Source organism: Papaver somniferum, chromosome 3 (genome assembly GCF_003573695.1).
Source record: "Papaver somniferum cultivar HN1 chromosome 3, ASM357369v1, whole genome shotgun sequence".
Classification (NCBI taxonomy): Eukaryota; Viridiplantae; Streptophyta; class Magnoliopsida; order Ranunculales; family Papaveraceae; genus Papaver; species Papaver somniferum.
The window spans coordinates 27,495,845-27,501,844 of NC_039360.1; positions in this window are offsets into that span (position 1 = coordinate 27,495,845).

Consider the following 6,000-nt stretch of genomic DNA (forward strand, 5'->3'; position numbering starts at 1 on the left):
CCAGATTTCGATCTCGGAGCCTGGTTTGCATACAATATGGAGAAATAGGGTTTGTTTAAGGTTTCGTAGAATACTCCCAAGGAATCTTACCTGTAAATGGATGGATTCGTCGTTCTTACCAAGTTTCTGACTTAGAGTAGCCCACTCGCGGCCAGGTTTCGATGTCGGAGCCTGGTTTGCATCTAATATGCAGAAATAGGGTTTGTATAAGGTTTCGTAGAATATTCCGAAGGAATCTTACCTGTAAATGGATGGATTCGTCGTTCTTACCAAGTTTCTGACTTAGAGTAGTCCACTCCCAACCAGGTTTCGATCTCGGAGCCTGGTTTGCATACAATATGTAGAAATAGGGTTTGTTTAAGGTTTCTTAGAATATTCCGAAGGAATCTTACCTGTAAATGGATAGATTCGTCGTTCTTACCAAGTTTCTGACTTAGAGTAGTCAACTCACGGCCAGGTTCCGATCTCGGAGCCTTGTATGCATACAATATGCAGAAATAGGTTTTGTTTAAGGTTTCATAGAATATTCCGATGGAATCTTACCTGTAGATCGATGGATTCGTCGTTCTTACCAAGTTTCTGACTTGGTAGTCCACTCGCGGCCAGGTTTCGATCTTGGAGCCTGGTTTGCATCCAATATGCATAAATAGGGTTTGTTTAAGGTTTCGTAGAATATTCCGAAGGAATCTTACCTGTAAATGGATGGATTCGTCGTTCTTACCAAGTTTCTGACTTATAGTAGTCCACTCCCGGCCAGATTTCGATCTCGGAGCCTGGTTTGCATACAATATGGAGAAATAGGGTTTGTTTAAGGTTTCGTAGAATACTCCAAAGAAATCTTACCTGTAAATGGATGGATTCGTCGTTCTTACCAAGTTTCTGACTTAAAGTAGTCAACTCACGGCCAGGTTTCGATCTCGGATCCTGGTATGCATACAATATGCAGAAATAGGGTTTGTTTAAGGTTTCGTAGAATATTCCGATGGAATCTTACCTGTAGATCGATGGATTCGTCGTTCTTACCAAGTTTCTGACTTAGTAGTCCACTCGCGGCCGGGTTTCGATCTTGGAGCCCGGTTTGCATCCAATATGCATAAATAGGGTTTGTTTAAGGTTTCGTAGAATATTCCGAAGGAATCTTACCTGTAAATGGATGGATTCGTCGTTCTTACCAAGTTTCTGACTTAGAGTAGTCCACTCTCAGCCAGGTTTCGATCTCGGAGTCTGGTTTGCATACAATATGCAGAAATACGGTTTGTTTAAGGTTTCATAGAATATGCCGAATGAATCTTACCTGTAAATAGATGGATTCGTCGTTCTTACCAAGTTTCTGACTTATAGTAGTCAACTCACGGCCAGGTTTCGATCTCGGATCCTGGTATGCATACAATATGCAGAAATAGGGTTTGTTTAAGGTTTCATAGAATATTCCGATGGAATCTTACCTGTAGATCGATGGATTCGTCGTTCTTACCAAGTTTCTGACTTAGTAGTCCACTCGCGGCCAGGTTTCGATCTTGGATCCTGGTTTGATCCAATATGCATAAATAGGGTTTGTTTAAGGTTTCGTAGAATATTCCGAAGTAATCTTACCTGTAAATGGATGGATTCGTCGTTCTTACCAAGTTTCTGACTTATAGTAGTCCACTCCCGGCCAGATTTCGATCTCGGAGCCTGGTTTGCATACAATATGGATAAATAGGGTTTGTTTAAGGTTTCGTAGAATACTCCCAAGGAATCTTACCTGTAAATGGATGGATTCGTCGTTCTTACCAAGTTTCTGACTTAGAGTAGCCCACTCGCGGCCAGGTTTCGATCTCGGAGCCTGGTTTGCATCTAATATGCAGAAATAGGGTTTGTATAAGGTTTCTTATAATATTTCGAAGGAATCTTACCTGTAAATGGATGGATTCGTCGTTCTTACCAAGTTTCTGACTTATAGTAGTCCACTCCCGGCTAGATTTCGATGTCGGAGCCTGGTTTGCATACAATATGGAGAAATAGGGTTTGTTTAAGGTTTCGTAGAATACTCCCAAGGAATCTTACCTGTAAATGGATGGATTCGTCGTTCTTACCAAGTTTCTGACTTAGAGTAGCCCACTCGCGGCCAGGTTTCGATCTCGGAGCCTGGTTTGCATCTAATATGCAGAATTAGGGTTTGTATAAGGTTTCGTAGAATATTCCGATGGAATCTTACCTGTAAATGGATGGATTTGTCGTTCTTACCAAGTTTCTAACTTAGAGTAGTCCACTCCCAGCCAGGTTTCGATCTCGGAGCCTGGTTTGCATACAATATGAAGAAATAGGGTTTGTTTAAGGTTTCGTAGAATATTCCGAAGGAATCTTACCTGTAAATGGATGAATTCGTCATTCTTACCAAGTTTCTGACTTATAGTAGTCCACTCGCGGCCAGGTTTCGATCTTTGAGCCTGGTTTGCATCCAATATGCATAAATAGGGTTTGTTTAAGTTTTCGTAGAATATTCCGAAGGAATCTTACCTGTAAATGGATGGATTCGTCGTTCTTACCAAGTTTCTGACTTATAGTAGTCCACTCCCGGCCAGATTTCGATCTCGGAGCCTGGTTTGCATACAATATGGAGAAATAGGGTTTGTTTAAGGTTTCGTAGAATACTCCCAAGGAATCTTACCTATAAATGGATGGATTCGTCGTTCTTACCAAGTTTCTGACGCGGCCAGGTTTCGATCTCGGAGCCTGGTTTGCATCTAATATGCAGAAATAGGGTTTGTATAAGGTTTCATAGAATATTCCGAAGGAATCTTACCTGTAAATGGATGGATTCGTCGTTCTTACCAAGTTTCTTACTCAGAGTAGTCCACTCCCAGCCAGGTTTCGATCTCGGGGCCTGGTTTGCATACAATGTGAACTAAAGATACTTCATGACATGTATGACTAGTTAAAATTACTTCATGACCTATGTAACTAGTCGAAATTCAAACCGGAAGCACAAAGAGAAAGCACAAAAGCACAAAGAAACACACCAATTATCGGATTGATTTCTTATTTTTCAACTTTATTCTTATACATTTTTTGGATTTTTTTATATCAAAATGTCGATAAGAATGTGCTACATTTATTCATATTTTTTTTGGATTTTTTTCGTGTCGAAGGTTGATAATCAAAACGAATACATGAGCTCGTATTAGCACAAAATGAAACACATACTTCTCAATCCGCATGAGCATCCTAAATACAATCTCAACCGTCAAGATCTTTTCTTAATCCGTATGAGCATCTCAAATACAATCTCAACTGTCCATCATTTTCATTCGGATTCACTCTTTTCTTCTTTCTTTTTTTCCGAAGCATAACCCTCCTTCAACCACTCGAACCCAATTCCTATCTGTTTTTCTCTCAATCACCACCGCTGAAGAACACCTCTACTCCACAGATGACGGCGGCGCTCCATCACCACCGCTGCTCTTCTCTCGACCCCTCTTCTTCATCATCTTCTCTCAATCTCTCTCTTTAACTCCCCCTTTCTCTCACCCGCAACAGTCAATAGTAGCAGCTCATCAAATCCAGATCTGAAGCAAATTCTAATCAACCCCATCACTGATTCAAGTTACACAAAACCAAATTTCTTCTCGGTAACAATCAACGGCGTCCCTAACTCAAGTTTCCTTCAAATATTCATCACATAACTCAATTCTTCCATCTCTAGAAGTTCTCGATTCATCAAAATCAAAATCAAAATCTCTGAGCTCAATTGGGGATGATGAGTTTGTGGTTGAATGGTTGATGTTTTAGCTGGGTAGAGTCTGAGTTGACAACCGAAATAGTGAAATTCTATGGGTGATTTGGATGAATTCTGGCAGTAAATGGTACCGTTGGTCTGTGAGGTTCTGTTTGAGAGAAGACAAGAGTTTTTGAAGTTAATTCAAGCATAGACGCAGATGAAGAACTCAGGGAGGAGATGGAAATCGAAATGAGGGTTTCTGAGCTTCAACTGAAAACAGAGATGGGTTCGATTGATTCCCTCAGATAGATAGAAGACATGGGCATATTTATGAAGAACTAGGGTTCTATTGTGTTGGAGGATTGATAAAATCAGAGCTAGGGTTTGTGTTGGATGTATGATTCTGTGATAGATTTGAAGATTTGAATTGATTAAAGGGGAAGCTAAGCTCGATTTCAATCATAAGAAGATGGGTTTTTTGGTAATTGTGTGGTTGTATGCTTGTTGTTAGGGTTCAGATGAAGAAGTATAATGTTGATATTCATGGTTTCGGTTTGATATTGAAGTTTTGAAGACTGCTGCTGCTATAGATGAATGTAACTGGTGGTGTTAACTGTTGCCATCAGTTGAGAACAAAAACAACAAGTTTTGGAGATTCGGGATGTAAATGACAGAACTGGTGATGAAGAAATGAAGAAGTGAATGGAGTTAGCTGAGTCTGGTGTTCGACTTGAGCATGTTGAGGGCATGTTGTTGTTGTTTGAAACAAATAATGGAGTTAGCTGAGTCTGGTGCTGGACTTGAGCTGAGTGATAGCCATGGTCAAATATGTGCAGGAATGGAATGTTGTTGTTACAGGATATTAACTTGATGCAGAGAATGAGATGGATATGAAATAAGCAGTAGGGGCTTGGTTATGTTCAAGAATCTCTAGAGAGGTTGATATTAAGGTTAAAGCTGTGAAAGATGATGGTAATGTAGTGTTTATAGCAGCAGGATATGAACAAGAAGACATGGAAGAATGTAATGTTGATGGCAGTGGTACTGGTTATATGCTGAAATGGTGGTACTGAGAATGGAAGTTGGATAATGTGCAGCTGAAAAGGAGGATGTTGCTGTGATTATTGGCGTGATGCAGTATTGGTGGATATTGACCGAGAGTTAGAAGAGTTTTTCGCGGGATTAATGGATGCTTTTACAGCTGCGAGATAAGCAAGAGAAGACAAAACCAGTGCCACTGATGCTTTTACGTCAAGCCTGGCTTGCCAATATTCTTGTTCAATTACTCTGATCGAAAAATACATGGAATATATGAAGCTGCAAGAAATGGGGAAATAAATATCAACCCATATGGATGGAGTGAAGGTGGTCAAGCAAACTCAATTCCCTGCACAGGTATCTCAATGTAACTGCTAGAATTTATAATTTTCTTTGGTTATTAACAGGCAATGGGATTTTTTCTTTGTTGTTGTGAAATTAGGGGTTATGTAGAAAAATTTGGGATTTCACTGAACCATATAGTTGTGTTTTAATGGTTTTATGGATATGTGTTTTGTAGATCAACAATTGAGATAAATACAGCAGAACAAAAAAATGTAGATTATAATGTACAGGTTTGGGCCTGCTAAAGAGAATCGTATTCTCCACTCACTGCAACCAATGGTCTTTGATTTAGGAGATTTATTCGGAGCCAACTGATGCAGTTCCCATCTTGGTAGACCATGTAAGTTGTCTCCTTCATCTCGTATAGAAGCATACAACTCAGTATAGTGAGACAGCTGAATTAAATATGTTATGTTCTGATATTTTTGTGTTACTCTTTCGTAGTACTTACCAGATATGTTGGGAAATGTTTGTAGGTACAAAGTTTTGGAATTAGAGTTACTGATCATGTGTAATCTGAGAATTTAGGAGAAGATAAGAGGATTTTGTATGGCTACATATAGTTCCCAATTCTCAGGCTGTGGCGCATGAAAACATGATTGCGAGGCAACGACAGTTAAGAAAAAGGAATTTAGGTAACTCACTCTGTCTCTCTCTTTCTCTTAGTTCTTTAGATTACTAATTTCAACTTATAGTTGATTCTTCCTGCCAATCTTACATGCTCAATAGTTACGGAAACAATGCAACTTAGTTACATAACCACTTCTAGGACAATGATACTGCTAAGGGAGCTAGTATTGATTTGTGCAATGATGTTGTGCTTATTTTAGTATGGGTGAAGAAGCTGTGTTTGACCTTTACTGTTTTGTTGTAGGAAGACTGGTGGAGATGAGGAACGGATGATAGCTACTGCAGCT